Here is a 13,500-nt window from a genome sequence, read left to right on the forward strand (position 1 = left end):
ACTGCACGTAAGATACCCTAAGGCTTAGAGAGAGAGAGAGAGAGAGAGAGAGAGAGAGAGAGAGAGAGAGAGTCAATGAAGCGTTTACTTGAAAAAAATAACAATTCTAACCAAAAGGGCTTGGTGTCTGCCGCCATGAAATCAAAGTCTACATTTTTTTTCTTTTTATATTCCTGTTCTGTAGCGAGCCGGTGGTCACAGTTTTCAAAGCAGCATTTGAATTTTTGTTTTCCAGTGAAGAGCAAACGCTCCAGGACCACTGGGGGTCTAAAAAGTTGGTTCCTGGGAATGAGGGAATGTTAATCTGAAACCATTACTGGACACGTGACCTGCAAGCGAACTACAACCGCGGTTTGTACCTCCAGCCCATTCACAGTGGCATCAGAAGCTGTTGTTCCTATTGGCATGTGCTCTCGGACCAAGAAGGGCCCTCGCGGGCCAACCTGCTCTCATACCCACTTGTTCTTTAACCCCGCCCAATCTTCTCTCCCCCAAACCTTAAACGCCCCAACCCCAACCATTGACCCCCCCCAAACCAATCCTCTACTACGTCAGTGAGAGTTTGACCACGGTTGTAGCAAGGTGTCTCACGCGTCGTCGCTTCCAGAAAATCTCGTGCATGTTTATTGTTTTGGCGGTCCAGGTTTCAATCTTGAAGGAAAAGCCTTATTTCACCTAAGCCCCCGAGCTGTTGTCGCTAAAAGCGTTTGGAGATCTCTCGTCTGTGTGCAACAAGTGCATTTCTCCGAGTGATTTCTTGCGCTGGAATGCACCTGCCACAGATCTTTGCAGGATCTGGAAATCCTTCCAGGCCATATATGTGAGGTTGTCAAGTGCCTGGACTGGGGAGTACCGGTAGCGTCAGTCTCCACCTCTCCGTGTTTCGAGTGCGTTACTTTCCTTGTGGAGGTGCTGAGTGTCACCCAAAGACCTGTTGCTTGTGAAAGTGTTTGTCAGTGGGGTAGAAAAGCAACTTATGAAATGTTAATGCAGAACAGATAACGAAATTCAGACCGGCTGGAATCGTCGAGTTTTTCCTGTGATCGTGCCCCCACAACAGGTAAGATCCTATTAGTAGATTCTTGTTACCGGGATAAAATTAAGTAGATAAATAGACAGAATGTTAGATAATTTATTAAGGTAAAAAGAATGTTTCATTCTTGAAGGAGGTGGTATGAAACAGTCAAGAAAAAAAGGTGATATTTATTCGTTTCGGCTGATGGCGTAACGGTTTTTATATCACTGTGGCTTTGTTGCCTTCGTGGTTGGCTGATCGCGTTCAAGCATCATCACCTTGCAGCATCCCTTCGACTGCTCTCTCTCTCTCTCTCTCTCTCTCTCTCTCTCTCTCTCTCTCTCTCTCTCTCAAACCAAGCAATGTAGTAAATTTCTCTCTCACTCATTCTCTCATTAAGATCAAGCAATCAGGAGTGAGACAGTAAAGATCTCTCTCTCTCTCTCTCTCTCTCTCTCTCTCTCTCTCTCAAACCAAGCAATGTAGTAAATTTCTCTCTCACTCATTCTCTCATTAAGATCAAGCAATCAGGAGTCAGACAGTAAAGATCTCTCTCTCTCTCTCTCTCTCTCTCTCTCTCTCTCTCTCTCTCTCTCTCTCTCTCTCTCAAACGAAGGAATGATGAGCAATAAAGTAAATCCCTCTCTCACTCGCTCTCTTCAAAATCAAGCAATCAAGAGCCAAATAGTAGAGACTCTCTCTCTCTCTCTCTCTCTCTCTCTCTCTCTCTCTCTCTCTCTCTCTCTCTCTCTCTCTCTCTCTCCACTTTAAAATCAAATTATGACGAGCATGGTGAGTGAAGACTCAAAAGCAAACAGGAAATGTCCACGAACCAGTGCTAAAACAGAGCACTGTTGAATCTCGTCCTCTTCTTTTTGTCGTAAACTGCCAAACTTTTATTTACTTTCCTTTGTGAGAAATCAGAGTCAAATGACCATTAGCGGAGAGGAGATAAAAAAATTATTTTTGCTTTTTTCGTGACTCTTTTTCATCCCGAAGCGCAATGCGAGTGTTTGCTTGCACACGCGCGTGTGTGTTTACCTCTCAGACTCAGGTGTTGGTAAACAATAATTTTTTTTACGTCGTAATTTCTCATATGAGTGACAAACGGGATGTCCAGTTTGAGGTGAAGTATTAATAGGCTTTTTATAAATCTCTGAATGTTCTCGTGTTCCGCGTAAGGGCGTCATCACAGATGCAGATAGTGTTATATAATATAAGGCTTAATAATTACCAACTCGTGACGTGACCCAGGAAAGCAAGGGCCTGTGTTGGTATTACGCCAGTTTGAACCAATAACAAAAATAAGCATGCGGTTTTGAAAATTAGGATGTGATGTCGATTTAATGTCCATCACAGTAATGTACTTGTACTCCAGTCTCGGGAGAAGACGAGATCAAAATTATTGTAAGCAAGAAGAAAATAAACAGGTAAAATATACACTTCGGCGCAATCGAGTTTTCTGTACAGAATATAATGATATATGAAACTTTCACCCACGGTCCGGTGGTGGCCTGTGTTTGTTGATACTTATAGCGGTGCCAGACGCACGATCATGGCTAACTTTAACCTTAAATAAAATCAAAACTACTGAGGCTGTAGGGGCTGCAATTTGGTATGTTTGATGCCTGGGGGGTGGATGATCAACATACCAATTTTCAGCCCTCTAGCCTCAGTAGTTTATAAGATCTGAGGGCGGACGGACAGACAAAAAGCCATCTCAATAGTTTTCTTTTACAGAAAACTGAAAACTAAAATGTACTACACTAGAAGACGAGATCATAATGACTGCAAACAAGATGAAAAAAAAAAGAGGCAGTGTCGCAATCCTGCAATCCAGTGAGAGCATTTGAACTTCAGGAAGTCGGCTAATGAACAAAATTGTCAACTCTGATTAGGGGCGTCGAAGTCTAAGAAAGAAATAATGACCTTAAAAGTAAGAAGAAGAAGTAAAGCATTGTTAAATCTTTTTCTAAGAAAGAAATAATGATCTTGAAAGTGCAAAAAAAAAAAAAAAAAACGCAACTCATTACTGAATTTCCTGAGTCTCGACGGTGTCCGAATTCAATTGAAATGACTGCTATTTCTGCAGTAATAATGACTGGATGATCTTTTGTTTGTGTAATATGGCGTCGCAACGATTATGGACACATTTTTAAAATATTTCTGGTAACAAATAAAGTAGATAGGAAGGTGCTTTTCTAAGCAGATGCTACAGAAACATTTCCTCATTCCATTCGTGTGTTGCAAATATATCAATAAAATTATATATAAAAGGATACAAAATAGTCAATAAATATAAAAAAAATGAGTGCTTTAACCTGTAGCTGCTCCAACACTGGCCAGATTGATGAAAGCCAAACTGCTTAATCTAGCTATTTAAGTAAACTCAAAAGTATTTACTATAATAATTCTGAGACATTCTGACAAAGACCCGATATGTAAAGGCAATCTGCTAGTTGCAAGCTGTGTTGCATAAAAAAAAACAGACCCATTACTGCAATAACTTACGCTTGCTCCGACGAAATCTTGATTGATCTGGACGCATAAAATCTGTCGTATTTATTGCAGCCAACAAAGAACTCGTTGTATGATCTTGCTGGCGCTCTGGTAATTTACTGAATGGGTAAGGAAGAGGGGGGGCATTTGCGTTGCAATGTTCAGGTTGCATGAACTTATGCACTACCTTGACTTTGCAACGACCCAGCGTGCATGCTAATAGGAGTTACAGTTGGGAGAGTGATGTGAATTTCAATTGCAAGGTTGGTTCGCGTGCATGATTTCAAGCGCGGAGATTAATAACTGTACATAATATTCAGTCCTTTATCTCTCGTTCTGTTAAATCAATTACAATATTTTTTTCGGTGAATACTATTACATATGAGTATATTTTCACGTCGGCATGAGGGAGACAGTAATAAAATTAAATTCACTATCATCAAGGTGTATTGATAAACGCAAATAAATTGGTGTTAGAGGATAAGTAAATGTCAAACCTGAATCTATCAAAAAATGGTATCATAAAGTATATCGGAGCTAAATACAACTTGGTATCATAAATTATACTGGAGTTAAACACAACGTGGTATCATGAATTATACTGGAGCTAAATACAGCTTCTGAAGTTGGAGAAATCAACAGCTTAGTGGCACCATTGTTGATTATCATTTTCATAATCAGGTATCTTAAAAAAAAATAATAATAATAATACAAAAATAGCACCCAGATAAATGTCCAAAAAGATGCACAAGTTAATAACACGGACCGGAAATTTGCTTGGAATCAAATAAAATTATTCAGCCCCTTAATCCACTTGCTTTCAATTTTGTTTTTACAGAATTACGAGAGGCTGTTATACTGACATCTATTCGCACGATGATTTCTTCATCTTGTTTATTCTCATTCTGTCGCCCTTGCATGAATGCAAAGAAACAAGACGCAAACACACAGCTAGCTCTCTGTTTCTCCTTTAAATGTAGTACGAATCTCTCTCTCTCTCTCTCTCTCTCTCTTTCTTTCTATATATACATATATATATATATACAGCCACACAAACACACAGACACATGTATATGTATACATCTATATATAAACACAACTGAATCACGAAAATATGGAACGTGATGAATATATATATATATATATATATATATATATATAATATATATATATATATATATATATATATATATATATATATATATATATATATATATATATATATATATATATATATATATATATATATATATATATATATAATGGGTCAGCGTGTGTATATGTTGTTGTTGCTGGAAGAGACAAAGAGACAGACAAAGGCAAAACTATCTTACGGTTTCACCGTGGCAGCTTTGGAAGAAAGAGCAGAGAGAAAGAAGTATTTGTGCCCTGGATCGGGGTTAGGAACCTGGCGTCGGCTCCCTCCTCGTCCTCCTCCTCCTCCTCCTCCTCCTCCTCCTCCTCAGATTCAGGCAGCTTAAAACAATATCATTTGAACTTCAGTGGGTTTCAGGACGAAGAGGGGAAAAGAATGCAGGAGGCACACAAGAGGAAAGAGAGACGAGGGGAGGCCACTGGGAAAAGGGACCGGAGTGAGAAGAGAAGGAAAAATCCAAGGATTCTCGAGAAAGGGAAAATTGGTTGGTCGGGTACTAGAGACGCCTAGTGTTGAGGAAGGAAACTTTATCAAGAAGAGTTTATATATATATATATATATATATATATATATATATATATATATATATATATATATATATATATATATATATATATATATATATATATATATTTGCACTCAATGGTGGACAGTATGTGTGTATAAATATATATGATCATATTCGGTATCATGTATGTGTGTGTATATGTATATACATATATATATATATATATATATATATATATATATATATATGTATATATATATATATATATATATATATATACATATATATATATATATATATATATATATATATATATATATATATATATATATATATATATATGATGATTAAAAAGCCACAATAATATAATTGATAAATTGTATATTTTAAGACATTTAAAAATATACAAAAATGGGATAAAAACGAGGAGCTTTCGACCGTTTGCGCAACGGTCCTCTTCAGCCAACTGAATCAAAATACTAGTTTTCTTATTAAAAAGACACGTTTAAAAAGAATTTTAGTGATACTCGATCCAAGAAAACATCGAACTCTCTTTCAGTGTGGACTAGGCAGTTATGTAATGGCAGTTTCCCCGTATCTGTGGCCAACCGTCGTGATCTTCTTAATGGCTGTCGTTCGAGCGTACGGTGCTCATCACGGGTGACTAAGGTGGTTCGTGGGGAGAGAACGACTTTCAGCATCGGTGCCTGTTGTTTCTGCGGCAAATGCCACTTCGACAACCTGTGCGGGGAGAGATGAGGAAGACACAGTATCAGGGCCTCGAGAAACTGCCTGAAATTTAATTTTATGGAATGACAGACTAGCCTGTCTGTATGTAGGTCCTCCTGCGTAAAGGCTTTATTGCCATCTAATGTATTGCAAATATTTATCAAAGCCCCCTCCACTACCCTTCTATGGCCTACTTGACTACTTCTATATATAGTATTAGCTCCCTCCCAATCCATGACGTGATTATTCTCCCAACAATGTTTAGCAATAGCGCTGTTTTGAGCGAAGTCCCTAACCGCTTTTTTATGTTCTTGCAATCTGATGTTCTTCCCTCTACCTGTCTCCCCAAAATAAAATAAATTACAGAGCTTGCATTTTATAGAATATACTCCTATGTCTCTCTTGTTACTATCACTATTAATTCTGTGGCTATTATTTTTATTGAGTTTGGATTTGATTGAGTTTTTCAAATGAGAAGCTACTTTAACATTACCTGTACTATTGATTAACTGGGCTGTTGATTTTAGTTTTCGTGATATGGAAGCGTTATGAATCTCTTGCTGTGATCAGTCTGCTTGAGTGAAGGGTTGTAAAACTTTTTCTTAGCCTTAGACAAAGCATCCTCAATAAAATGGGTAGAGTAACTCAACTTGCTAAAAGTATTTCGAATATGTGCAATTTCATCATCTAAATATTGTGGGTCACAAACCTGAAGAGCCCTGGCAGCCATGTTTACAATGATATTTTCTTTATCTGTATGCTGTGATAGGAATAAAAATGAACATATAATTCTGCATTAGTCGGCTTTCGGTAAACCGAGAATTCAAACTTCTTTGTGTTTGGGTTGTGAAAAACTAGGACATCCAAAAAGGTAATCTGTGCTCTGATTCCTGTTCAGAAGTGAACTTGATTTGTTGTATCTGTCTGTTAACAAACTCTACTAGTTCATTGAATAGATCGTCATCATGGAGAAAAGAATGAAAATATCGTCAACATAGCGAACCCAAAATATAGGTTTTAAACCGAGACGGGCAAGAACTCAGAATAGTCTCCTCTAAGAACTCCATGCAGATATTAGCCAAAACAGGGGAGGGGGATCCCATTGCTACTCCAGATCTTTGTTCATATGCATCCCCATTGAAAGTGAAAACAGTGGACTCTACGCACAGTTTAATGAGGTCAAGAAATACTTCGGTGGGGAGTGGGCATAAACTTGGGTCATTATCAAACTTAACACGTAATTTTTTCAAGCACATAGCCAAGAGGACATTGGTAAATAAAGAGGTGACATCCAGACTATACATTTTCCCCGAAAAGCCATGAATTTTGTACTACATTGATAGAAGGCACTTTATTTAACCTTATATAAGTATCACTATCATTTAGTAATCTTAATGCTTTAATATTATAGTCAATTTTATCCATGACAACAATGGAGCCTCCTTTGTCAGCCTTCATTACTTTGATATCATTATTCTTAGATAACTCCTCCAAGGTTTTCCTGTGTCTCAAAGGAATACAGAAATTGCTTTTACTTAATTCGGAGGCAAGAATCGACCCCTTCATTCAACAAAAAAGTTAGAGATATTGCAACTAGAATTACCAATGAGGAGTTACGGAAAGTCATACTCAGCAAGATATTGGGCAAAACACCCAACCTTCCTTACTTCTACGGATCCTAAAGTACATAAAACTGGATGTCATACGATACATTGTAGCTGGGCGGTGCCCCCAATCCTTGATGGCTGGTGACGCCAGAAGCAACACCCTTTGGTAGGCACTATATCCTCCACGCACATATCAGACACAGGATGATTTCATTCAGAGATTAGGGCGTTGGATGGCTTTTCGGGGGAGAAAATGTATAGTCTGGATGTCACCTCTTTGTACAATGTCCCTCTTGGCTATGTGCTTGAAAAATTACGTGTTAAGTTTGATAATGACCCAAGTTTATACCCACTCCCCACCAGTATTTCTTGACCTCATTAAACTGTGCATCAAGTCCACTGTTTTCACTCAATGGGGATGCATGAACAAAAGATCTGGAGTAGCAATGGGATCCCCCTCTCCCTGTTTTGGCTAATATCTGCATGGAGTTCTTAGAGACTATTCTGAGTTCTTGCCCGGAAATGGTTTAAAGCCTATATTTGGGTTCGCTAATGTTGACGATATTTTCATTCTTTTCCTCCATGATGACGATCTATTCAATGAACTAGTAGAGTTTGTTAACAGACAGATACAACAAATCAGGATTCACTTCTGAACAGGAATCAGAGCACAGATTACCTTTTTGATGTCCTAGTTTTTCACAACCAAACACAAAGAAGTTTGAATTCTCGGTTTTACCAGCCGACTAATGCAGAATTATATGTTCATTTTTTATTCCTATCATGTGCATACAGATAAAGAAAATATCATTGTAAACATGGCTGCCAGGCTCTTCAGGCTTGTGACCCACAATATTTAGATGATGAAATTGCACATATTCGAAATACTTTTAGCAGTTGAGTTACCTACCCATTTTATTGAGGATGCTTTGTCTAAGGCTAAGAAAAGTTTTACAACCCTTCACTCAAGCAGACTGATCACAGCAAGAGATTCATACTTCCATATCACGAAAAACTAAAATCAACAGCCCTAATCAATAGTACAGGTAATGTTAAAGTAGCCTTCATTTGAAAAACTCAATCAAATCCAAATTCAATAAAAATAATAGCCACAGAATTAATAGTGATAGTAACAAAGAGAGACATAGGAGTATATTCTATAAAATGCAAATGTAATTTATTTTATTTTTGGGAGACAGGTAGAAGGAAGAACATCAGATTGCAAGAACATAAAAAAGAAAGAAGCGGTTAGGGGACTTCATCAAAACAGCGCTATATTAAGCTAAACATTGTTGGGAGAATAATCACGTCATGGATTGGGAGAAGCTAATACTATATATAGAAGTAAATCACGTAGGCCATAGAAGGGTAGTGGAGGGGGCTTTTGATAAATGTTGCAATACATTGGATGCAATAAAGCCTTTTACGCAGGAGGACCTACATACAGACAGGCTAGTGTCATTCCATAAAATTAAATTTCAGGCAGTTCTCGAGGCCCTGATACTGTGTCTTCCTCATCTCCCCGCACAGGTTGTCGAAGTGGCATTTGCCGCAGAAACAACAGGCACCGATGCTGAAAGTCGTTTCTCTACCTATCGAACCACTAGTCACCGTGATGAGCACCGTACGCACGAAACGACAGCCATTAAGAAGATCGACATTTGGGCCCACAGATACGGGGAAACTGCCATTACATAACTGCTAGTCCACACTGAAAGAGGGTTCGATGTTTTCTTGATCGAGTATCACTAAAATTCTCAAACGTGTCTTTTTAATAAGAAAAACTAGTATTTTGATTCAGTTTGGCTGAAGAGGACCGTTGCGCAAACGGTCGAAAGCCCCTCGTTTTTATCCCATTTCTTGTATATTTTTATGTCTTAAAATATACAATTTATCAATTATAATATTGGGCTTTTTAATCATCATTTTCGATCACAATATAGTGATGCTCCTTGATTATATATATATATATATATATATATATATATATATATATATATATATATATATATAAAGATATGGCAGTGTACTAACAACATAACAAGAAGCAGGATAAATAAATAATAAGGAATATTTGCCTTCTACTTTCATAAAAGCTTCTTGTGGAAGAAACACAAAATGAAAAAACAAAATAACTAAAAGAACCTGACAATAAATGTAAGAGAAAGTCTACAAACGGAAAGGTAAAAAGAGAAAAAAAAAGCGCTGCAATCACGAGGAAAAACAGAATAATTATGTAGTCAACCTTTGCAAAAAAAAAAAAAAAAAGAGAAAACTTAGGCATGGTGCATGTTCGAACGACAGCAGCCATTGAGGATATGCGAAGTGAAACTTGGACTCTATGATATGAATGACTTGGAATATAGTTGGAATATGGTATGAATGACTTGGAATATAGTTGGAATATGGTATGAATGACTTGGAATATAGTTGGAATATGGTATGAATGTCTTGGAATATAACTGAAATATGATATGGATGTCTTGGAATATAACTGAAATATGATATCAATGTCTTGGAATATAATTGGAATATGGTATGAATGTCTTGGAATATAACTGAAATATAATATGAATGTCTTGGAACATAACTGAAATATGATATGAATGTTTTGGAATATAATTGGAATATGGTATGAATGTCTTGGAATATGACTGAAATATGATAGGCTATGAATGTCTTGGAACATAATTGAAAAATATGAATGTCTTGGAATATAACTGGATTACGGTGTGAATGTCTTGGAATATGATTGGAATATGGTATGAATGTCTTGGAATATAATTGGAATATGATATGAATATCTTGGAATATAATTGGAATATGGTATGAATGTCTTGGAATATAATTGAAATATGATAGGCTTTGGATGTGTTGGAATACAATTGAAATATATGAATGTCTAGTAAAATAATTGGAATATGGTATGAATGTCTTGGAATATAATTGAAATATGATATGAAAGTCTTGGAATATAGTATGAATGTCTTGGAATATAATTAAAACATGATATGGATGTCTTGGAAAATAATTGGAATATGATACGAATGTCTTGGAATATAATAGGAATGTCTTGGAATATAACTGAAACATGACATGAATGTCTTGGACTATAACTGAAATATGATATGAATGTCTTGGAATATAGTTGGAATATAGTATGAATGTCTTGGAATATAATTGAAATATGATATGAATATCTTGGAATATAATTGGAATATGATATGAATGTCTTGGACTATAACTGAAATATGATATGAATGTCTTGGAATATAGTTGGAATATAGTATGAATCTTGAAATATAATTAAAATATGATATGAATGTCTTGGGATATAACTGGAATATAATACGAATGTCTTGGAATATAATTGAAATATGATATGAATGTCCTGGAATATAGTTGGAATATAGTATGAATGTCTTGGACTATAATTGAAATATATGAATGCCTTGGAATATAATTGGAATGATACGAATGTCTTGGAATATAATTGAAATATGATATGACTGTCTTGGATATAATTTGAATATGATACGAATGTCTTGGAATGTAATTGGAATGTGATATAAACGTCTTGGACTATAACAGAAATATGATATGCATGTCTTGGAATATGATATGAATACCTTGGAATATAATTGGAATATGATACGAATGTCTTGGAATATCATTGGAATATGATATGAACGTCTTGGAATATAACTGAAATATGATATGAACATAATTGGAATATGATATAAATGTCTTGAACTATAATTGGAGTATGATGTGAATGTCTTGGAATATAAATGGAATATAAATTTAGGCCAAAGGCCAAGCGCTGGGACCCATAGGGTCATTCAGCGCTGAAAGGGAAAATGAGAGTAAAAAGGTTTTAAAGGTGCAACAGGAGGAAAACCTCGCAGTTGCACAGTGAAACAATTGTTAGGAGAGGTTGAAAAGTAAGATGGAAGAGAGATAATATGAACGGAGGTACGGAAAAAGAATTAAAAAGGGTTGCAGCTCGGGAATGTTTATAGAGAATAAAGACTGCTTTAACACTTTGCTCATGTATTTCTCTACCAAATACGAACATAGGCAAATAACGGTCCAATGCTGACCTTGAAGATGAAAGGTTTATAAGAAAGATTAAGAAGACTCAATATAAAGTTAATTGAAGTTATGCAGCCATCCTATTTAATAATAATAATAATAATTAATAATAATAATAATAATAATAATATTAAAGGATGATTTGCTGTATTATGCGAATTTATCTTATATAGTGTCTTTCTATCCCTCCTATGATTCACTTTTCAGGCTCAGCGATGTTAGTCAGTAACTAGCCGATATTCATGGAGGATAGAAAAGACACTATATAAGATAAATTCGCATAATACAGCCATCCTTTTTAATATTATTATTATTATTATTATTATTATTATTATTATTATTATTATTATTATTGGGAGTATGAATCTCACATAAAAAATACTGACCATTCTATTTTCTGTCACATTTCGATAAAACTTTCCACGGAAAACCTTGAAATCCGGAAGGGAATGAGCCAAGTAATTCACCTTCCTATGGGATTCGAACCCATGCTGATTAGATTTTCACACCAGCAACAAATTATCCTGTTTTTCGTTGTGACCTTTTTTCAGTTGCAGAAAGATCATTTATTTACTTTCGTTAATTCATTAATACATCTTTTGACTATCAACAAAAACTTACTAAAGGAAATGTTACCATTACATTTGCCTGCTTAATTATATACCCTTGCCAACAACGAGTCATAAATCACTTCACCTACCGTGAGACTAACAAACAAACAAAAATATGACTTTAAGCTTTATTAATCTATTAGACTGCATAAGCAACAAATACCAAGGACTCAGGAAAACAAGGACACAAGGCATATAAATTCAGCTGGTGAGAAAACCCCCCAAAAATACCTGTTGTTATTATTATCGGAATAATATAAAGGATCAAGGCCCCCCCACCCCCCGTCCTCGAAGCCTTTCCATTAGTCAGACTAATTAGACCCCATTAGCAACGAAGGGCAGAGGCTCAGGGAAACGAGAGGACGGCGGCGGCGGCGGCGGTGGGGGCAGCACGAGAATATTGCAAGAAACGCGTAGCCCTTGCAATCTGACACCCACCCACCAAGAAGCAAGCCAGCAGGTTCCGAGTAACTTCTGCTGAACTTCGGAAGGGGAGCCGAGTGAGGCGTCGAGTTTCAACCCGCGGTCTTTACATTTTCTTTTTATTCTTCTTCTTCTTCTTCTTCTTCTTCCTCTGTTTTGTTTATTGGATATTTTCTTCTTATCACTTTTCACTCGGGGGGTAATCTGAGCGGGGAGTGGGAGACGTGGGTGTCTCAACTTTCCAGTGACTTCATTATGGGTCATAATTTGGGCCTGAAGGAGGGGCAGCTGGGGTTTCTTTTGAGAGTCATTTTTGACAGGTAATCCCAGGTCGCCGATCTGACAGTGCCCCAGCACTCGACAGCATGTCATCTGCGAGGAATTGTGATGATGAAGATGACGAAGGGATGAATTTCCAAAAGCAAATGACACTTGTTATCTCGAGTTCAGTGTGATGTATCAACAGGTCGAGTCTTTCTCAAACTTTCGTTTCAACACTCTGAGAATGACTCGAGAATTCGAGACGTTAAATTGAAATACTCGTACAGATGCTGTGGTGGCTTTGAGCTGTTAATAATAATAATAATACACACAATAATAATAATAATAATAATAATAATAATAATAATAATAATACCACCTAGTCGAACTGGATGACTGAGATAGAAAAAATAATAATAATGAAAAGAAAAAGAAGAAGAAGAAGAAATGATAATGATAATGATGAAGATTATGATGATGATGATGAATAAGGAGACGAAGATGATGATGATGATGGAAGAAGGAGATGACGAAGAAGAAGAAGAAGAAGAATAAGATGATGAAGAAGAAGATCGTGGTGATGAAGAAGAAGAAGA

The 13,500-nt window shown here is 36.5% G+C and overlaps 1 protein-coding gene across 1 annotated transcript in view; it reads left to right on the top strand.

Moving 5' to 3' along the window:
* Positions 1 to 399: 399 nt before the first annotated feature.
* LOC136836459 (irregular chiasm C-roughest protein-like) overlaps positions 400 to 13,500 on the top strand; it is a 91,159-nt gene continuing 78,058 nt past the window's right edge. The window contains exon 1 of the mRNA XM_067100726.1: positions 400 to 1,060. The gene's annotated coding sequence lies outside the window, so the exon portion shown is untranslated. The remainder of the gene's footprint in view (positions 1,061 to 13,500) is intronic.

Source organism: Macrobrachium rosenbergii, chromosome 56 (genome assembly GCF_040412425.1).
Source record: "Macrobrachium rosenbergii isolate ZJJX-2024 chromosome 56, ASM4041242v1, whole genome shotgun sequence".
Lineage (NCBI taxonomy): Eukaryota > Metazoa > Arthropoda > Malacostraca > Decapoda > Palaemonidae > Macrobrachium > Macrobrachium rosenbergii.